This window comes from Hemiscyllium ocellatum, chromosome 26, assembly GCF_020745735.1.
Source record: "Hemiscyllium ocellatum isolate sHemOce1 chromosome 26, sHemOce1.pat.X.cur, whole genome shotgun sequence".
NCBI lineage: Eukaryota > Metazoa > Chordata > Chondrichthyes > Orectolobiformes > Hemiscylliidae > Hemiscyllium > Hemiscyllium ocellatum.
Window position 1 is genome coordinate 39,025,628 of NC_083426.1, and position 22,028 is coordinate 39,047,655.

At 41.0% G+C, this 22,028-nt stretch overlaps 1 protein-coding gene across 2 annotated transcripts in view; it reads left to right on the forward strand.

The window, feature by feature from the left end:
* The window catches only part of LOC132828418 (alpha-1,3-mannosyl-glycoprotein 4-beta-N-acetylglucosaminyltransferase C-like), a 164,952-nt gene that overhangs the window by 76,565 nt on the left and 66,359 nt on the right, over positions 1-22,028 (forward strand). For both annotated transcript variants that reach the window (XM_060845510.1, XM_060845509.1), the window contains exon 2: positions 14,156-14,207. The gene's annotated coding sequence lies outside the window, so the exon portion shown is untranslated. The remainder of the gene's footprint in view (positions 1-14,155; positions 14,208-22,028) is intronic.

Genomic DNA, 22,028 nt, shown 5'->3' on the forward strand with positions numbered 1-22,028 from the left:
TTGAATGTGCAGGACACCAATATGCTTCTATTTGCTTGATTTTAAAAGGAGGTATTTGCACAAATCTAAAAACAGATTTCCTGTTTGCTTTCTTGCCAAGTGGCTATTGCATGTGAAGATTCAAAGGAGAGTTGGGAAAACAAGGCAAAAATTTGGGATAACCACATCAATCTCTGATCACAGTTGAATTATGATTTGTTCTCTAATTGACCAGCACTGCAGACAAATTATCCATTTTATTTTCAGCATATCCTCTGGGAATAAACCCAATACAATGTCTTGGGAAAAGTTCAATTGTTTTAACAATTAAAGGAATTATATTATTTTGAGGAAATTAGGAACTCCTTAGGTGCTTATCTGAGCTCATTGTAACTACAGTTATCTATGTACAAGGTTCCCATGAGTACTGATTCACACCCTGTATTGTTTTCAAATTGCACATTGATTTAAATTATAAATCTATAGGTAGTTCTTCTATAATGCGATAGTTGGGTTCTTGTGCTACACCGCATTATGGAAAAATTGCACTTTAGAAACAATTTGGAGATGCCGATGTTGGATTGGGGTGTACAAAGTTAAACATCACACAACACCAGGTTATAGTCCAACAGGTTTAATTGGAAGCACAATAGCTTTCGGAGCGCCACTCCTTCATCAGGTCATCAGGGTTAGAAACAGTGGTTAAAGTGTTGGTGATGTAATTGCATTATAGTCAACACGCGTTTTAAAAGTTCAGGCTTTAGAAACAGTGTCCCCAATTTGTCAATGTCATTATAGCTAACTTGCATTAATGAAACATGCGTTATAGCGGAACGACCTGTATTGTAAATTGTCCTACCTGCAATGATCCTAGACCATTGTTTGGAAATCAATACATCCGAAGGTTTTATTTTAATGAAGCTTATTTTTGTCCTTAACAGAACTCGGTTCTGAAGAAGGATCACTGGACCGAAAACGTTGACTCTACTTTCTCTCCATGTACTTTACCAGACCTGCTGAGTTTCTTCAGTTTCTGTTTTTGTCTTTTCTTTTCCTGCCCCTTTTTAAGAGGCACTGTTTACCAAATATTCACTAAATAGTGAGTGTGCTATATTTATCCTGATGGCCTATGTCACAATGAAAGTGCTATCCTTACAGGGTATGGGTTGAAACTGCTGAGTGATGCAATATAGGTTAAGGCTGTACCAAGGATTCAATTTCAAATGGACAGCTTGGTGCTGACCACTAGTAAAGAAAGTGGGGTGGGGGAGGGGAGTGTGTCCACTTGGACCTTGAGCTGTTTAAAAGAAAAAGCTACACTCTCAATGCTTTTTTGCTGGGGGGGGGGGGGGGGGGGGGGGGATTGTAGCAGTAACAAAGTTGGGTTGCAATAAAGATTACCTGAACTTTAAAAAAAAGTATTATCTTGTCTTTATTAACATAGAATTAAAACTAAACTGGAAGTATCATTGTTGCAAAAATACACTTGCATTCCATAGGCTGTTTGTTAATGTGAATTTACCAGGAGACCATCAATGTGGCTGTGCAATGCAATTTTTTTGAAACAATCACTCCAGGAATTGACTTTGCTTGTTGGGGTAAGAATCAGATAAAGGTCTATTTACATACTCAGAATATTTTGTAGCTTTTAAACTTACTGTGCACAAACACTTTGGGTAAGTGTAGTTTACAAAAATTGCTTTAATCTTCTTCAGTTTAAAGCCTTTCACATTTTAGATGGGACAGCCATACCTGTCATTGTGATAGATAGCCATAGTGATTTAGATGGGAGTGCTTTCTCTCTATTCAATTACCATCTTAACTGTGAGCTATAAAATTAGGTGTATGAATTCAAATTTGCTTAGAGCTTTAGGACTTGTAATGTCAATAGAATACCTGATTCCCATTTTTCTCCAGAATGTGTCATGACATAGTAATGTGTATTGAATTGCACTATTGGGTCTGAAATCATTACATGTCGCAGGTAACGAAGATTCACTTATTATCCCCACCCTCCCTATTGCCCTATAAGTTTATGTAATTCTTTTTCTCAAGCACGTCACCCAGTTTTTAATTCCATTCTTCACCAGTTTTCCATACTTTAATATTTTTCATTCACATTCAGTTGTCTTTTAGAGGCTTCATAGCCTTTGTTCCAAGTGTGCAATTGTGATGGAGCATTCCACATTCTTCTTATCCACTGTGTAAAGTCTTGTCATGATCTCCATTTTAATTATTTTCCTGGTTAAGTTCTCTTTACTGTGAAGGCTTTTATTCCTATTTTTCCTGTTTTGTCAGGATTAATATGGATATCAGTAACCTAAGGCAATATCCTAGTGGATATACCAAATTCTTAATTGAAACAAGAGACACTACAAAACATTGCTACATCTCTGGCTTACTCATACATGCTTACAGTCACCAATGTCCTGATTAATGTGGCCTTCCAAGGATGAGACTAAAACAAGTGATCACCTTGCTCAATCCTAACCACCAACCATTGATCAAACGACAGACATTCTTGAGTGAGCTACTTCTCACTGAAGCACATTTACCTGTACCTTCAAAGTTTGTGCGAAGATTTGTAGCTCGGGTGCTTGTTGTAGTGGTTCTGTTCGCCGAACTGGAAGTTTTTGTTGCAAATGTTTCGTCCCCTGGCTAGGAGACATCATCAGTGCTGTGGAGCCTCCTGCGAAGCGCTTCTTTGATGTTTCTTCCGGTATTTATAGTGGTCTGTCCTTGCCGCTTCCGGGTGTCAGTTTCAGCTGTCCGCTGTAGTGATTGGTATATTGGGTCCAGGTCGATGTGTCTGTTGATGGAATTTGTGGATGAATGCCATGCCTCTAGGAATTCCCTGGCTGTTCTCTGTCTGGCTTGCCCTATGATAGTAGTGTTTTCCCAGTCGAATTCATGTTGCTTGTTGTTTGAGTGTGTGGCTACTAGGGATAGCTGGTTGTGTCGTTTCGTGGCTAGTTGTTGTTCATGTATGCGGATTGTTAGCTGTCTTCCTGTTTGTCCTATATAGTGTTTTGTGCAGTCCTTGCATGGTATTTTATAAACTACATTAGTTTTGCTCATGAAACGACACGACCAGCTATCCCTAGTAGCCACACACTCAGACAACAAGCAACATGAATTCGACTGGGAAAACACTACTATCATAGGGCAAGCCAGACAGAGAACAGCCAGGGAATTCCTAGAGGCATGGCATTCATCCACAAATTCCATCAACAGACACATCGACCTGGACCCAATATACCAATCACTACAGCGGACAGCTGAAACTGACACCCGGAAGCGGCAAGGACAGACCACTATAAATACCGGAAGAAACATCAAAGAAGCGCTTCGCAGGAGGCTCCACAGCACTGATGATGTCTCCTAGCCAGGGGACGAAACGTTTGCAACAAAAACTTCCAGTTCGGCGAACAGAACCATTACCTGTACCTTTTTTTTAATCTTGCAAGCAGTCTGTGATCAATCCTTGACATTTCCAGTCTTCAATAATTGAACAATTTGACTACTGGCGCACATCACAAATGTGCCATGTACCACATCGGTCGGATCATTAATTCCTTAGGCCAACTGCTGTTTTCTTTGGAAAGAGGCTTATCTCTGGATTTTATCTCTGAACCTTGATCTCAGGCCCGTCTGTTCATATTGTTACATGTGCTGATTCCTTGCATCTTTCTAAGCATCCAGTTAACTGTATATTTACACAGCACACCTCCTATGATGACAACACTTCTGTTTTGCTGACAAATGGTACATCACACATCTAGTGGTCTGAGTCAGTTTTAGCTTGGACCTTCAGGCAGATGTGCTGTGTAACCAGTTCAGTTCATCTGCTAAGTTGCAGAACACACATATGCACCCCTTTTTAAAAAGTGCTTAAGACATAGTCCAGTGATTCCTATTGATTAGAACACCATCCGACTGATTGACCTTTCCCTATGGTAAGCTTCTGTTTTAACTTCCCATTGCAGCTCACCCAGCAAATTTAGGGCTGTAACCGAGAACTGTAGAACTTGGAGTACTATAGAATAGTGAGAGTGCATGGAATCTGAAGTCTCAGACTATTCCATTCAGCCGTCTTGAAGAGAGAAAGAAATGAAAAATAATTGTTTTTTCTTCTCTGTTTCAACTGACCAGGAGAGTCCCAAGTCCCAGTCTTGTCTCTACTGGATTTGTTATTCTCAACATGGCAGTGTTTGTTAGTGAAATTTCTGCTGTCATAACCCTCAAGGTTAGATTAAATTCCCTGCAGTGTGGAAGCAGGCCCTTCAGCCCAACAAGCCCACACCGACCCTCTGAAGAGCAACACATCCAGACTCATTCCCCTACATTTACCCCTTCACCTAACAATATGTGCAATTTAGCATGGCCAATTCACCTAACCTGCACATCTTTGGACTGTGGGAGAAAACAGGAGCACCCGGAGGAAACCCACGCCGACACCTCCTGATTTGTCAATTTTCCCACTTTCTCCTGAATATCTCAATGTCGGAAAATAAAATAGATTCTTTATTTAATTGTAAAATTGCATGAAAGGGGCAAATTGTTAGATGATCAGCCAGCACATGTGTGTGTGTACAGGCTGGGAAAATCACTATTCTGCATGAGAGAGTCAAACAGAACATCATGAGACCATTTTGGAGAGAAGCCTGAAATTGATGCTACTATCATATATCAGGCTTTTGTTCAGTGCTGCAATTTGCAATAAGCAGCTTGACCTTCCACTGACAGCAGCCCTCGCTCTGCTCCATCTGAGAGCAGGTAATCAGACCTCCAAGCTTGTGCGCTCTCCTCTAGACATGGCCTTATTAATGCTCAGCTTGTCAGAAGCATGGAGACTGACAGCACAGCCTCATAGATAGTTCACTTCTTTTCTTCCCTGTGATTCAGAAGACCTTTAAAGATCCAACATATTTCTTCTTTCAAAGTCACCATTTGGAAGCTTGAACGTACCACTGCTTTAGTTATAAATGTGACGTTCATATTTTTTATGTATATCAGGTTACATTGATCTAAGGGGAAGTGGGTTACAATGTTTGTGGGTGACTTGCTTCATTTCCTGCTGTCAACTGCTTTCTGACTTAGAGCAAATGGACAATGGCAAGGCCAAAGTATATCAGAAATGGATAATATACTGAATTGAGACTTGCTGCAAATTGTATGTTAGTATTGTTGCAGGGGTAATACAATTCAGGTTATCCGCATCAACTTGAATCTTCATTTATTTTTTATTAATTGATTATTTCAATGTTTTCAAATTCTCAGCTCATTTTCAGCTTTTGTAGCTATTTTTGTCCTGGTGATGCTCATGTTCATTTTCCAAAATCAGAAGCTGTCACACTAGACAGAAGATGATTAGGAGGAAGTAAGGACTGCAGATGCTTGAGAGTTAGAGTCGAAAAGTGTGGTGCTGGGAAAGCACAGTAGGTCAGGCAGCATCTGAGGAGCAGGAGAGTTGATGTTTCAGGAACAAGCCCTTCATCAGGAATTTGTGATGAACATTCCTGATGAAGGGCTTATGCCCGGAACGTCGACACTCCTCCTTGGATGCTGCCTGACCTGTGGTTTTCCAGCACGACACATTTTTAAATAGATAAGGATGACCATTTGTTCCCATCTCCATTCACAGTCCAAATAAACCTATGATCAAAGCAGCCAGCAAGTGGTTCCATTGCTTTTACCTCATACTTTTCTCTCACTCAGAAATTCACTTGGTTGGACCCCCATTCCAAGAAATACCATCACAGGGAGACAATGGTGTATGGTATTAGTGCTCGACTATTAATCCAGAGATTCAGGTAGTGTTCCGAGGACCCTGGTTCAAAACCTGTGCTGGTGGAATTTAGAACATAGAACAGTACAATACAGGCCCTTCGGCCCTCAATGTTGTGCCGACCTTTTATCCTACACTAAGATCAAACTAACCTACATACCTTTTGTTTTACTATCATCCATGTGCCTATCCGCTTAAATATCCCTAATGTACCTGACTCTGTGATGACCATGACTCCAGACGCCTCTCAGCGTAGTTGATTCTTCACTGCCCTCTGGGCAATAAATCCTGGATTCACATCCTGTAAATGAATGTTCATTATCACAATGCATGGCCTTTCCACATCAATTGAAAAGTCACCAGTATGCAAACACAGACCCTTGATGTCATAGATGTACCAATAGTTAATTTGAAAGACATCAACTTTTAAATGAGCCAGGATACAAAATGGATGAGAAAACAACATTGCTGAGGGATGCACTGTATTTCCATAAGGGAAGTACACACAGTACACATGAATAAATATCCAGTGTGAAAGAAACCTGAACAAACCTATGATGCCAAAAGGAATGCTGAGTACCACCACCTGTTTTGATGGTATCTTGAAAGCTTTGATAATGGGAATGTGGGGGAGAATCAAAATCCCTTTAATGTGGATTGCCTCAATTTTGTGCCAATAGCCAGCTGTTCAAAACACCACCTGGGAAGAACTAACATTATAAGCTTGTAACTGCCTTTCTGTACCAAACAGATATTAAAAGGGCCTGTGGGATAGAATAGCAGCTTCTCACCAAACATTTCTTGTCAAGCTCTGACCCCATCTGTTATAGGTTTTAGTACATCAAAGAGATGAAGAATTTAAAACTAAAACAGACTTCAAGTGCCAAAGCTTATGTACTTTCACTTTTACATTCCACTCCTCCCCCCCCACCCCCCAAATCTGTAAGTTCTTTTGCTTGCATGCCAGTGTGCAAATGTGAGTACGTCATGGGCTTCAGACACAAACTTTACTTTTAGAGTTATTTTTACACTTTTTTAACTGAGTTTTAAAAGTAGACTGAACTTTTTCTTTGTTTACTTGAAGTCTAGTTGTCTTGTTTCCTTACAACTTTACCTGCATTAAATTGAAGAAGGCACGTCCTTTTTGTATATTTGCTGAATTTATTCATCATCCTGGACTTGGTCGTAGCATACACAGATGTGCACACACTCTGGAACAGAAGCAAAAATAGAAATTTCTTTACCCATTCCTTTAGTGTAGAGACTCCAAGACAGACTTTAGCAGCCAGCATTTCTCTGGCTAACATCAGTTCACTCCAAACAAATCACAGTTCAACTCTCAGATTCTTTCTATCTGAATGATTCACCACCACAATGGCACATTCCCACTGATCTGTTTGGGATAAAATTTGCTCCCTAGCATTCAGATTTTTTTTGGCAACAAGATTGCTTCCTTACATGCCCATCACGCTTAGTGGATGAATAAAACTTAATTAATTTTATTTTGTTTAAGGAGGTAGAATCATCTTGTGGCAAATGGAAAATTTGTGAATGTTTGCCTTTGGTTTCATTTTCCATAAGTGTTTTGAATGTTTTTGTTTTAATTGTAATGTGTTTTCATGTATTTCACTATTTTTCCACTATCTGCTTTTATTGGGTTTTATTAAGCCTTTACGTCTATTTCTGTATGTCAGCCTGTTCACAATCATAACTATAGGTCTGGAAACACGAACCATACTGAGCATTCTTTTTGTATTGTCATTTTTACCTATATCAGGTCAAGATTTTGTAAAAGGAAGAAAATTAGTCAAAGAAAATGGTCTGACATAAAATCATTTATTTTTGTCTCTTTTGAAAATGTTTTTTGTTGCAAAACTAGCTTTCAGATGATGTGTTTGAATGTGAACAGACTTGGATACAGTTGAATGCCTGTTGATCAGGGGTTGTGTTACTATGCGAAAGCGAAGCAATATTTTCAACTCAAGGTCTGTGTAAAGATTTGTAGCTCATGTCTTGGGTTGCAATTGTTGTGGGTATGTTCGCTGAGCTGGGAAGTTGGTTTGCAGATGTTTCACCCTCTGTGCTGTGGAGCCTCCTGTGAAGTGCTGCTGTACTGTGTCGGTTGGAATTTATTTCGTTTTCTTCCCGCTGTTTCCGGTTGCTGGTTGCAGTCGTGTGTTGCAGTGGTTGGTATATTGAGTCTAAATCATGCGTTTACAGATGGGAGTCCGTGGATGAGTGCCATGCTTCTAGAAATCCTCTGGCTGTGCTCTGTTTAGCTTATCCTATTATTGTTATGTTGTCCTAGTCGAATTTGTGGTTCTTGTCATCTGTGCATATAGCTACTGGAGACAGCTGATTGTGTCGTTTAGTGGCTGGTTGAAGTTCATGAATGCGGATTGCTGGTTGTCCACCACTTTCAACTTAATAGCGCAAACGTTTCAAAGGCTGAACACCTAATTTTGCGATTGGTTGTTCGCTGAGACCATGCAGAAAACCTAAAGCCAGCTGACTGCAAGAATTGCCCAGGGTTGAAATTACTTCTGGACAATTATCCTGCATGTGGAATCTTAATTTTTGTTTGTTTAAAAGAAATCTCTCAACTTCTGAAATTTTCTTTTAGGGTTCAGTTCACTTAAATTTAATAGTTTTCCATGAAAAGATGGTGTTTAATAACCTGCTGTAACTCAGAGTTAACTATTAAATTGAAAGCTGACTTACCATTTATCACATTCCCTGTTATATGCCATCTAACCTTTTCATTCCCAGCTCCTCCCATTCCATCCCCACCCAATTAAATCTCACTGGACTGAAAACCCTGACCTGTCCCATTAAGCTTGTCACTTCCCTTTTTTTTAAATGCCTGTTCCGCCTCTGCTAAATATATGGGCATATGATTGAAAAATGTACAGACCTGTAGAAAAATGATAAATTCTGATCTCTGTATGTAAATGTTGGCATATGTATGGCATGACCAACTGTACAGACCATCAAATTATTTTATTAATAAAGTATATTTTTGAAATTTAAAAAAAGCCTGTTCCCCCACCCACACACACCCACCCTCAATTTTGGACCCAATACTGCTCCAGTCACCAGATCTGATCTCAACCGAGTGCCTCTACGCATCAACAGTGCGCCCCACCAACCCCCCCACCCTTGCCTGCCCCTGCCGTAACCTAACATTCTGCCCCCCACTCCACCACCACCCCCCACTTAACAACACCACATAAATTCACAACCACCCCAATGACCTGCCAGCAACACTCTTCCCAATTCCTTCCAGAAACCTCCACTTCAACAATCCCCATCGCCCTGACCTCTGCTCTGACCCCCAGTCCGATATATCAGTCTGCCTTTTGCCGTAACCCACATCCACCTGACACGTTAACCCCCCACCGCTGACCTTCAGTACTTGCATTTCTTTGGTAGCTATCAAGTTGGCTGTAGGATGTTTTAATCTGGTGCACTTATTACTAGCTGACTGAGGTGTGGTTGCTGAATCTTTGCCGATTCTCTCTACTGATTCTTGAAGTGGCCTCCACTGTTTCAGAGCAGGAGACTGCTATCCACAAAACTGTAAATGTATAAAAATTGATTTTTGTTTTCCCTGTTGGATCAGTGTTAGAACTATGATTTTTTTGACTCTGAAGGGAAAACCAGGGCCATTGTGTCTATGCATATTTTTATACGTTCAACAGGTAGCATGTGTTTTGGCACGAGGTTGATTCATCCAGACGCCTGAAGTAACAACTGAGGCATGAATTCAAATTGGATCATTGCATTTAGTTCCAGTTAATTAAAGAAAACTGGGAATAAAGAACTAGAATTATGCCATGAATCAACCCAGATGGTTCACAGCTATCTTTTGGGGAAGGTAGCTTACCATCCTTTCCATGTATCTAGTTTTTAAATGGGATTTTTAAATGGCCTAGGAAGTTACTTAGATGCATCAAAGCTGTTGCAAAAGTATTTAACCTATGTAGATGGCCAGGGTTTTAGACGATGGCATGTCACTACTTTCTCAATGAACAAATAGAGACAGAAAGCGAATATTAGCCTTGCCAGCAATGCCCACATCTTGTGAACAAATGAACGGGCAATTGTTGTGGAGAAATATTATCAGGATTCATAAAGCAGCACAACATGGAAACAGAGCCTTTGGTCCAATTGATCCATGCTGAACAGATATCCTTAATTAATCTGGTGCCATTTTCCAGCACGTGGCCCATATTCCTCAAACCTTCCTGTTCATATACCCATCCCTATGCCCTATAAATGTTATTGTACCAGCCTCCTCCATGTGTGTCCATAATTTTGCCTGATTATGCAGAGGAACCAAATAGTACGGTGGATTTACCACTGTTCTCCCAATCCCCCACTGACAACTTCATCTGATCCAGAGGGGTGTACTCCAAATGAAAGTGGTAACTTCTGTGAGCAAGACAAGCAGCAGCAAAGCCCTTCAACCAATGAAGTTGATGAATCCTAATTGGAACTCGTAGGTTGTAAATGTCACAAATTACAGTTCAATCAATGCACAGGGGAAAGAAATAACTGCAGCGAGTTCCTGATTTACAAATATCCCATTTACAAACACTTGAATGGGATCGTGTTTGTAAGTACAGGGGTGTGGTTTTAAAGATCCAACATAACATTTCCTGTGCTTACAATCAATTACTTTATGTTGCTCTGCATAGTGTTCCAATTTGCATGCGAATTAACCTGTGAATCGACTCCAGAACAGAATCTGTCTGTAATCTGGAAGTTCCTGTCTTGAAACATACTTCTGTTTAAAGAAGAGAGCAAAAAGATAAACAAAAAACTTGATTTTAAAAAAACTGTTGTACAATAGTTTTCTTCCAAGACAATGAGACTGCACGCATGTAAAATTGTTTTTCCAGACCAACATTGTCAGCAGCAGTTATCACGTCATGCTTTTTAAAAGCTCATTCACTTCTGATTTTACCAACGCTAATTCTTTTCATTGTGCTTTATTGCAAACTCAATATTTAATTTACCTCATGTTATATTAGTGAAGACTTGAACAATGAGGTTTGCATCAGGACATCTGCTGACCGGGACTCCTGGAGTTCTGCACTTAATTGTGCATATGTAGACACAAGAACTTGCTGTTAGATTTAGCCCATGTTAATAGCAGTATCCTCACTGTTAGTAATGATTGGGAGATGCCGGTGTTGGACTTGGGTGGACAAAGTTAAAAATCACACAATACCAGATTATAGTCCAACAGGTTTATTTGGAAGCACTAGCTTTTGGAGCGCTGCACCTTCATCAGTTGGTTGTGGTGTATAAGATTGTAAGACACAGAATTTATAGCTAAAGTTTACAATGTGATGTAACTGAAATGATATATTGAAAAAGACCTGGATTGTTGTTAAGTTTCTCATCCTTTCGAATGAACATATTGGTTTCAGTTCTTTCATATGGAAATCACAAAATTTTTTAAAAGTTACATTCTCAAGTGAACTTTAACAAGTGGTGTCATGTCGGCCCAGATAATGCATTGAAGGTTTGAGCTCCCCTGTGTGGGACTGTCTGTGCCACAATGGTCAGACTGATTCTAATCTTTAAAAATGCTGATACAGACTCTAACATGGATTCATGCAGTTTTTGAGCAAAGTAATTCTGCAAATACAAATTCACCCCACAAACTTGTGTGTGGGAGAGGGAGAAAGAGAGAAAATTGGGAGACGGGGGGACGGTGGTTATGAGTGTCTGTGAGAGAGTGTGTATCTGTGAGTGTAAAGGGGTATAAATGTGCAAGAGGGTGAGAGAGAGAGAATGTGGAAGTGTGTGTATGTTTGTGTGTAGTGCAATGGGGTCACCTGTAGTGTGACATGAATCCAAGGTCCCAGTTAAGGCCATCCCCATCGGTACCGAACTTGACTATCAGCCCCTGCTGAACCACTTTTCATTGTTGTGTATCCCAAAGTCCATGTTGGAGGCCGGTCACCTGAAGGTCCGAGGTCGAATGTCCCAGACTGCTGAAGTGTTCTCCAACTGGGTGAGAACACTTCTATGTGTTGATTGTTGTGTCCATTCATCCATTGCCTTGGTCTTGCCAATGTATCATGCCTCAGGGCATCCTTGGCTGCAGTTTATGAGATAGACAATGTTGGCTGAGTCGCATGAGTGTCATGCCCGAAACGTCGATTCTCCTGCTCCTTGGATGCTGCCTGACCTGCGCTTTTCCAGCAACACATTTTCAGCTTTGATCTCCAGCATCTGCAGTCATCACTTTCTCCTCGCATGAGTAACTGCCATGTACATGTTGGGAGGTGTCCCCATGCGTAATGGTGGTATCCATGTCGATACTCTGACGTGTCTTTCAGCAGTTTGCTACGAACAATGATCTGTTTGAAGTTTGGTGGTTGTTTAAAGGCGAGATGTGGAGGTTTGGGGAAGGTCTTGGCAAGGTACTCATCCTCATTGATAATGTGTCGCAGGCCACGAAGAACATGGCATAGTTTTTCGGCTCCTGGGAAGTACTGGACAACGAAATGTACCCTGTCGTTTGCAGCTCGATATTTTCTTCCTCTGGACCCATGGCAAGGAGTCACTGAAACAATTCCATGGTGATATCAATGAGTTTCATCCCACCATCGAACTCAACATGGACTATTCTCTACTATCTGTCTCATTCTTGGACACATGCATCTCCATCAATGATGGGCACCTCACTCCACTGCAACCCCATGGATAATGTGTGATGCTACACTTCTTCAGCTTGCACCCAAAACATATTAAAACAGCCATCTCCTATGGACAAGCCCTATGCATACACAGGATCTGTTCGGATGACGAGGAACATGACGGACCTGGAAGTACTCAAGGATGCACTCATAAGAATGGGATGATGCTCAACTCATCAACCACCAATTCCGACATGCCACAGCAAGGAAATGTAATGACCTCCTCAGGAGACAGATATGCATTGCAACTGACGAGGTAGCCTTCGATGTCCAGTACTTCCTAGGAGCCAAAAAACTATCCATGTTCTTTGCAGCTTGCAACACGTTATCAATGAGAATGTGTACCTCGCCAAGACCTTCCCCACACTTCCACTTCTCGCCCTTAAACAACCACCGAACCACCAAACCTCAAACAGATCATTGTTCATAGGAAAATGCCCAGCTATCAGGACAACACCATACAACCTTGTCACGGTAAGACATATCAGAGTGTCGCCACGGATACCACCATTATGCAGGGGGGCATCTCCCACCATGTACATAGCAGGTACTCGTGTGACTCAGCCAACGTTGTCTACCAACGCTGCAGGCAAGGATGCCCTGAGGCATGATACACTGGTGAGACCAAGCAGAGGCTACGGCAACGGATGAATGAACACTGCATAACAATTAACAGAAGGGAGTGTTCCCTCCCAGTTAGAGAACATTTCAACGGTCCGGCACATTTGACCTTGGACCTCCGAGTGACCGTCTTCCAAGGCGGACTTTGGGACAGGTAACAATGAATAGTGACCGAGCAGAGGCTGATAGCCAAGTTCAGAACCCATGGGGATGGCCTCAACCGGGACATTGGATTCATGTCACACTACAGGTGACCCCATTGCACTAGACACACGTGCACATGCGTACACACACACACACACACTCACACTCACACTCGCTCACATTCGCTCACACACACTCACACTCACACTCTCAATGACACTCCTACCACCCCCCACATGCGCGCACATCCACATGCACACAAACACATATGAGTCTAGGGGGTGAATTTGTACTTCAAGAATTGCATTTTATTTTGCTCAAAAACTGCATGAATCCATGTTAGAGTCTCTAAATCAATTTTTTAGATTAGAGTCAGTTTGAACATTGCGGCACAGTATCACACAGGGCACCTCACACCTTCAATGCATTATCTGGGCCAACATGACATCAATTGTTAAAGTTCACTTGAGAATGTAAATTTTTAAAAACGTTTTGCAATTTATATATGAAGGAACTGAAACCAACATGGTCATTCTAAAAGATGAGAGTCTTAGCGCACAATTCAGGTCTTTTTCAATATATAATTTCAGTTACATCACACTGTAAATCTTTGCTATAAATTCTGTGTCTTACAATCTTATACTCCACAACCACCTGATGAAGAAGCAGTGCTCCAAAAGCTAGTGCTTCCAAATGAACCTGTTGGACTATAACCTGGCATTGTGTGATTTTTAACTCACTATTAGTGGTTCAGCAAAATTCAATCATGCTGAAAGCATTACAGAAAAGTAACAATAGTTTGGTTTTCTTCTTTTTTTCCTTTACATTTATTATGATTCATCTATCCGGTTACTGTAAAATTGTATTTGGGTTCCCAATCTGACTGCACATCTTTCCTCTTTATCAGGGGTGGATACTTTCGGCCAGAAATCGAAAAACCAGATCAGCAACCTCTCCAGGTGAGTTGCAAAAATCTTAAATTAGGAATTATAAGGTGTGGTGATCAGGAAATGTAGTCAGGTTAATTTGAATGCTGGGGTACAGCTGTGATAATCTATTTAAAATGAATCCATGTTTTATCTTGAGGTAAATAATGGTCTTGTGATAAGATTTAGTCAAGAATGAATTTTCAAGGGCAGTTCTGTTCTGAACAGGAGCAAAGATAAAATAAACTGTTTGAAAATGCTTTAAAATGTACAAAGGAAATGTTCAATCAAGTTTTCCTTTCAAGTTTGAATGAAAAGTGTTAACCTTGCAGAGTCTTGTTCAAGTAGCTGGAGACAATTTATCAAGTTACCTCTAGGAATGTCTCAACACCTTTTTTTCTCATAAGTTGCGTTAGAATAAATGTAAACACAGCCTCTTTAAACACTGTAATTGCTTTGACACATCAGTGGGTTTCCCCTGGTGTGCATAGCAGGCAACACTTGCTGTTTAGACTGAAAAATATATTTTGGCATTTTTCCAGGGAAAAATATTCCCTTTTTAAAATGCTTGTTTGAACTGCTTCAGAGATGCAGCAATTAGTAGTTTCACTGTCGCCATTATTGAGGCAAACATTTATTTCCGACTAATCAATGAATTTAAATTCTGATAATTGACGTACAGAGATTTGAAACTACGTCCTTAGTTTGTGAATTACTACTTCCAGTGAGGTTTACCTCGATGCTATGATCTCCCCAACAATGTGTTGCTGAAAATTAACTTTTAACAAATATGGAATCTCTTTATTTCATTATTGTTGGAGATTTAATAAGAAAACTTTATCTATTTGATATTCTACAAGTCTGGGAAGGATTCTTCAATCTTACTACTTGATGAGAAACTGCTGTTCACACAGAACTCCGATCCTTTGAGGACACCATGCTGAAATGACTTTCTAGTCACTATCAATTGCCATTGCAAAACTCTACTAATAGTTCATGTGCAGCTGGAAATGCAAACACAGTTCATTCATTGATGACTGCAATATGTAGGCCATTATTTTGTAAATCTGACTTTCTTAAATAATAATGTGGAGATGCCTGTGTTGAACTAGGGTGGATAAAATCAGAAGTCTCACACCACCAGGCTATAGTACAACAGATTTTTTTTAAGTCACAAGCTTTCAAAGCACTGCTTCTTCATCAGGTAAGTAAACCTGTTGGACTCCAGCCTGGTGTCATGTGACTTTGGATTCTTAAGTAATTCTTAAATTCATTTCATGCGATCCTGTAATTATTTTTGCAATCTTTCATTACAGGGTACATTGAATTTACTAGTTATGTTGACACTCTAGTTACCACTCAAGTTGTGCAAAAGTTGATGGAGAATATGACCCTAGTGTATTTACACAGCCCAGTGCTGCATCTCCCATTCTCCTGCAGTTAGTTAGCATTTAAAATGATCACACCCAGAGAAGGGTATTGTTTTCAAAAGGATTGTAATAATTCTTAATGGGACACCTTGGGGCAGCACAGTGGGTCCGTGGTTAGCACTGCTGCCTCACAGGCAGGGTTTGATTCTGGCCTCAGGTGACTATCTGTGTGGAGTGTGCATATTCTCCCCTTTAAAAATCACACAACACCAGGTTATAGTCCACCAGGTTTAATTGGAAGCAACTTGGTTTCAGAGTGTCACTCCTTCATCAGGTGATTTTTAACTTTGTACACCCTAGTCCAACACCTGCTCCTCCATATTCTCCCTGTATTTGTGTGGGTTTCCTCTGGGTGCTCCGGTTTCCTCCCACAGTCCAAAGATGCACAGGTCAGGTGAACTGGCCGTGCTGAATTACCGGAGTATTCAGGGATGTGTAGGTTAAGTGCATTAATCAGGGGTAAATTTAGAGTAATGGGAAATGGGTTTGGATGGGATACTCTTCAGAGGGTCAGTGTAGACGTGTTGGGCCAAAGGGCTGTTTTCACACTGTCGGGATTCTATTTTTAGGTAACAATGCATTGCCAGTGAATAGCAATTTTGGTGATGATTAGTTGGGTGTGGTGGACCAAGTATCTATAACAGCTACAGAAGTGAACTGTGGTGAGTGCAGTTGAATACCTAGTACAGCATATGTAGGTTCTGGCTGTTTAATATTAAATGTACTTTTCTGCTGTCACAGGAAACCTTCCAGCCTTTGTGGAAGGATTAATCATGATCTTGATTGCCTTGATTTGAATTAATGATGAGTTGTCTTTAATTTTTAACATGCTGCCTGAGGTTAAAATTTTTAATGCAATGGCAAAGTTAAATTAGTGTAAACGACATCATTTTTACAGCCCCATTAAGTATTATTACACTCCTTTTGAAAATGATACCCTTTTCCGGGTCTGACCATTTTAAATGCTGACTAACAGCAGGACCTATTGATTTCTTGGAGCATGGGAGATACAGCAAAGGGCTGTGTAAGAGCACCATGGTCACATCGACAGGAATGCTGTTCCAAGCTGGGGCACTTTGCTGTAATGAGTGAGCTCAGCTCAGTGTAACACTCTGGAAGTTACAATGTATTTCATTTTCCCTGGCATAGTTAGGGCAGATTCTTGGATCAACAGAGGATTTCTCCTCGGTAAACTCTTAGGGCTCCTCTTGGAATTCCTCCCACCCAACACCCCACTCCCCTCCAGTACTTTCACTTCCCCCTCCCTCTCACTCATGATCTCTGTCATATGTTCTCCCATACACAGTCACAGAGTCATATAGCACAGAAACAGCCCTTTGGTCCAGCTAGTCCATGCCGACCAAGTTTCCCAAACTAAACCAGTCCCTCTTGGCTGTGTTTGGCCTATAACCCTCCAAGCCATTCCTATTCGTGTGCTTATCCAAACATCTTCAAATGTCGTAACTGTACCTATATCCATCACTTGCTCTGGCAGTTCATTCCACATATGAACCCCTCTCTGTAAAATAACAAAATAAAGTCACCCCTCATGTCCTTTTTATGACATTCTCCTCTCACCTTAAAAATATGTCCCTTAGTTTTGAACTCCCCCATCCACCTTAGGGAAAAAGACCCTTGCAATTTTCACCTTATATGTGCCCCTCACGTCTGTATAAACCTCTATAAGGTCACCCCTCAACTTCCTATGCTTCAGTGAAAGAAGTCCCAGCCTCTGCTTATAACTGTTAACAGGATATTACTAAGAATGGAGGATAAGTTTTTTTCTGAACCCTCTCACATTAATAATATCCTTCCTATAGCAGGGCAACCAGAACTACACACACTACCCCAGAAGAGGCCTCACCAACTTCCTGCACATTCTCAACATGATCTCCCAACTCCTATACTCAAATATCTGAACAACGAGGGCAACCATGCTAATTGCCGCCTTAACCACTCTGTCCACGTGTGGCGCAACTTTCAAAGAATTATGAACCTGAGTCTCTGAGGTTGTCTCCCTCAACATTGGGCTTCCTGCTGGTATCTCTGCCCTGTTGTTGCCCACAGCCTCAATCAAAAGCCTGTCATCATTATCTTTCTGTACATCATCATGCACAGCACAGCCAGCAATGTAGTCGTGGGGACTGAACATTGTCACTGTCAACATGTTGACAACACCTTTTGCATTGTATCACCTTGGTGATGCTATGTTGCAGCAAGAAGAATAACTGTGTTTATATAGCATCTTTAATGTAGCAAAATATTCCAAGACATTATAGTGGAGGATACTCAAAGAAAATGTGAAGGCAGGCCACATAAGGAGACATGCCACGTGATAGAAAAGTTATTCTTCACTGCAGCTCTTTTGGATGTGATTGAGAAATTCCAGAATAGTTCACAAATGTTTACTTTGCATTGGAGGACATTTTCTGAATGATTAGAAACTTGCAGAACAGAAGGCAGCCGTTCAGCCGATCATACCTGTACTAGATGTTGTGCTTACCTCATCTTACATCATTTAATTTTATCCATATCCTGGGTTAGTTCTTCATCCACAAGCTAATCATCTGGCATTATGGATGATCCTCAATCATTAGCCTCCATTTCTGCCACCTCCAGTGAGAACGCACCACCAAACACATATTCCCCTACCCTCCCCTGTCAGCCTTGTTCCCTCTGGGATGTCCTGGTCCACTCCTGGTATCCCATCTGCCCACAGCCCTATGGCTCCTTCTGTAACATCAGCCCATTTACCTCCCCCTTCCTCAGTATCCAAGGGCCCAAACACATCTTCCAGGTGAAGTGACGCTCTGTCCACAAAAAAAAGTACCCTGAGCTTCCACTTGCTTGTCCCTTCAACAAACCACCCTGTTCCCGAGCCAACATCTCTGTTTCAGGCTTTCTGCAATGCTCCAGTGCAGCCTGGAACAACAGCATCTCATTTTCTGCTTGGAACTCTACAGCCTCTGGATTCAGCATCACATTCAATAATTTCAGGACTTGAGGCACCTCCCCCCATGTTCCTACCTGTCACCCATTGTTAGCTGTTAATTGTCCCAGTTGGTAGCCTCTTCATTCTCCCAGGCTGATTATTGTTCACTCCTTTGTCTGTCCAACTGTTTTTCTCTCTCTTTGGGCTCTATCTCCACAGATCATTTATTTCTTACTACCTTCCCCCACTCTATCTTCTGCAACTGTTTCCTAGCTACCATCCGTTCTGAGAAAGGGTTCACTGGACCGACATATGTTCACTCTGATTTTTCTCCCCAGATGCTGTTAGACCTGTTGAACTTTTCCAGCAATTTCTGTTTTTCTCATGTTGCGTATTGGCTTGGACTGAGGATTTGCGAATGGTACTAAACTTTGTACAATTCTAATCTCAGGTTGGAGGGACAGTCACTGGTGAAGCAGTTAAATTGCTTGGGACTAGGACCTTGCCCTGAAGAATACCTTCAGCAATGTCCTGGGCTGAGATAATTGGCTTCAAGATACATAGCCTTTGCGCTAGAAATATCTAAAAATCTGTGGTGAATTTTTCCTTTAATTCTAATTGACTTTAGTTGTGCTAAGTCACCCTGATCCACAGTCAGTTAGATATTGCTATGATGGTAAGGGCAGTCATTTGCACTGAGCCTTCTATATTCAAATAAGATTAAAAGTTTGTGGCCTTCAACTCTACAGTTATTGCCTTGGAGCATGCTTGTTGGTTAGTTCATGCCATGTTCAATCCTCTTCCTGCTCAGAAACCAATTGTTGCAACCAAAATGCATTTCTTCTTTTAAGAGGTGTGTACTCAAATACAGAAGACCAGACTGCTTTAAAATTATTCTAACCTCCTGTGAAGATAGGTTTCATGCTGCGTCTTGTAGCCATTCAACAGCACACTATTGTTGGGCTGAATGACAGTGTGCTGTCAACATTACCACAAACAGTCACAGGCTAATTATCTATAACAATGGCTATACCTGTTTACTGGTCCTGATCATGTTTTGCCCTGCACGTTAGTAATACATTTTAGTGTTTAGTTTAGGTTTTGCCTTTTTGATTGTTTCTCACAGCGTCACTTGTGCTCCCATTTTATCTTCAGTTCTCAACTGTATTTCTATAATCTCCAGGCTATTGATTGAATCCCGCTCCTGCTACTTGTTCAAAGTTTTCTTTCTCAGTTTTAATTTAATTTTTGGAAGCTTTTTTTATTATCCAGGACATGTTAGCTGTGAATGTTCTGCCTTTTACCTTTAAAGGAATACGCCTTGCTTTTATCTGAACTTCCTTCAATTAATTATTGGGTAGACTGAAGCCATTGTCATCGATTGCTGCTGTAAACACCTGAGTCACACATACTTGCTAAGGTTAGAGATGGAGTTGAAGGTTAATCCATATGGTTTGCAAACTGTGGTATCTTCGATCCTGAAATGAGCATTCAACCTCATCCACACAATTAAGATGATGTTTATATCATCCACCTTTATAATAATCGCCTGACTTGCTCCCTGTCTCAGTTCATCAGCTGCTGCAGTCCTCATGTAAACTTTTGTTCCATCTAGACTTGCCTATTCTCAAACATGCCTTCCCACATTCTACCCTGCCAAAACTTGACCTATCCAAAACACTGCTGAACGTGGTTTTACGTGCACCAAGCCGTTCACTCATCAGCCATGTCTTTCCTGACCTACAGTGGCTCCTGGTGAAGCAACATGCCTATTTGTTAAAATTATTATTCTTGCTTTTGAGTCCCACTGTATTTTCACCCTCCCAATCTATGTAAACTCCTTCAGTCCCACATTGTGCTGAGATATGTGTTTCTCTATTTCTGGCCTCTTGGAACTTTCTCCATTCTCATCACTGCACAGGGTGTTGAAGGGACTTGTTAGGGTAGATGCTGAGTGATTGTTTCCACTGGATAGGGGATCTAAAATAGTCGCCACAATATCAGGATAAGGTGCTGGTTGTAGAAGATTGAGATGAGAAATGCCTTCACTCAAAGGGTTGTAAATTGTATGAGCTCTGAGAGCACCAGAGGTTGGCAGAGTCTCCATCATTGAATACATTCAGGCTTGGATAAGCAGTTTATTGGTATCTTGCAGATTCAAGAGATAGGAGGAGTGGGCAAATCAGCCTCTAGTCAGTCATTCCGATATTGAATAGCAAAGGAGCTTCAACTGACTGTAAGATCCCTTGTTGTGTTCTTGTGGTTCGATACTGCACCTTCAGTTATCTGGGCCCTAACTTATGCAATTCCCTCACTGAATCTCTCCATGACTGTACCACTTTTTTTGCTCCTTTCAAACATCTCCTAAAGCCTACAAGACCTTTTAAAAATGTTAACTTCTGCCCTGGGATTCCCTTGCGTGGCTCAATGTCACATGTTTTGATTTGTAATAACTCCTAAGACTTGCTTTGGGATGGGTTACTATGTTAAAGATGCAGTATGGTTATATTGTTCGAGTTTGAATCCCTTGCCTTGCTCTGTTGCTGCTTTATCCTGTAAATGCATTTTACAAGCTCATTAATTACATTGTGCAATAAGCTAACAATGTTAATATATGCACAGTGATAAAACAAGCAGAGGAATTGGGAAAATTTTGTGCAAAGCTGATTTCACTTTCACTTTTTAAAAAAAAACATTTTCTGGTTGGCACCATGTAGTCATAGAGATGTACTGCACAGAAACAGGCAGGAATGGTTGTTGCAGCATCTGGGATTTAGATGTTTCAGGAAGGGCCATGAGAAGGCATTGGCAAGTAGGATCAAGGAAAACCCTAAAGCTTTCTCTAGGTATATCAGGAATAAAAGAATGACTAAAGTAAGATTAGGGCCAATCAAACATAGTAGTGGAAAGTTGTGTGTGGAGTCAGAGGAGATAGGGGAAGCACTAAATCAATACTTTTCGTCAGTATTCACACTAGAAAAAGACAATGTGGTCAAGGAGAATACTGAGATGCAGGCTACTAGACTAGATGGGATTGAGGTGCATAAGGAGGAGGTGTTAGCAATTCTGGAAAGTGAAAAAAAGATGAGTCCCCGGATGGGATTTATCCTAAGATTCTCTAGGCAGCCAGAAAAGAGATTGCAGAGCCTTTGGCTTCAACCTTTATATCATCATTGTCTACAGGAGTAGTGCCAGAAGACTGGAGGATAGTAAATGTTGTTCCCTTGTTCAAGAACGGGAGTAGAGACATCCCTGGAAATTATAGACCTGAAAACCTTACTTTGGTTGTGGATAAAGTGTTGAAAAGAGTTATAGGAGGCAGGATTTATAACCATCTAGAAAGGAATAAGTTGATTAGGGATAGTCAACATGGTTTTGTGAAGGATAGATCGTGCCTCACAAACCTTACTGAGTTCTTTGAGAAGGTGACCAAACAGGTGGATGAGGGTAATACAGTTGATGTGGTGTATATGATTTCAGTAAGGAGTTTGA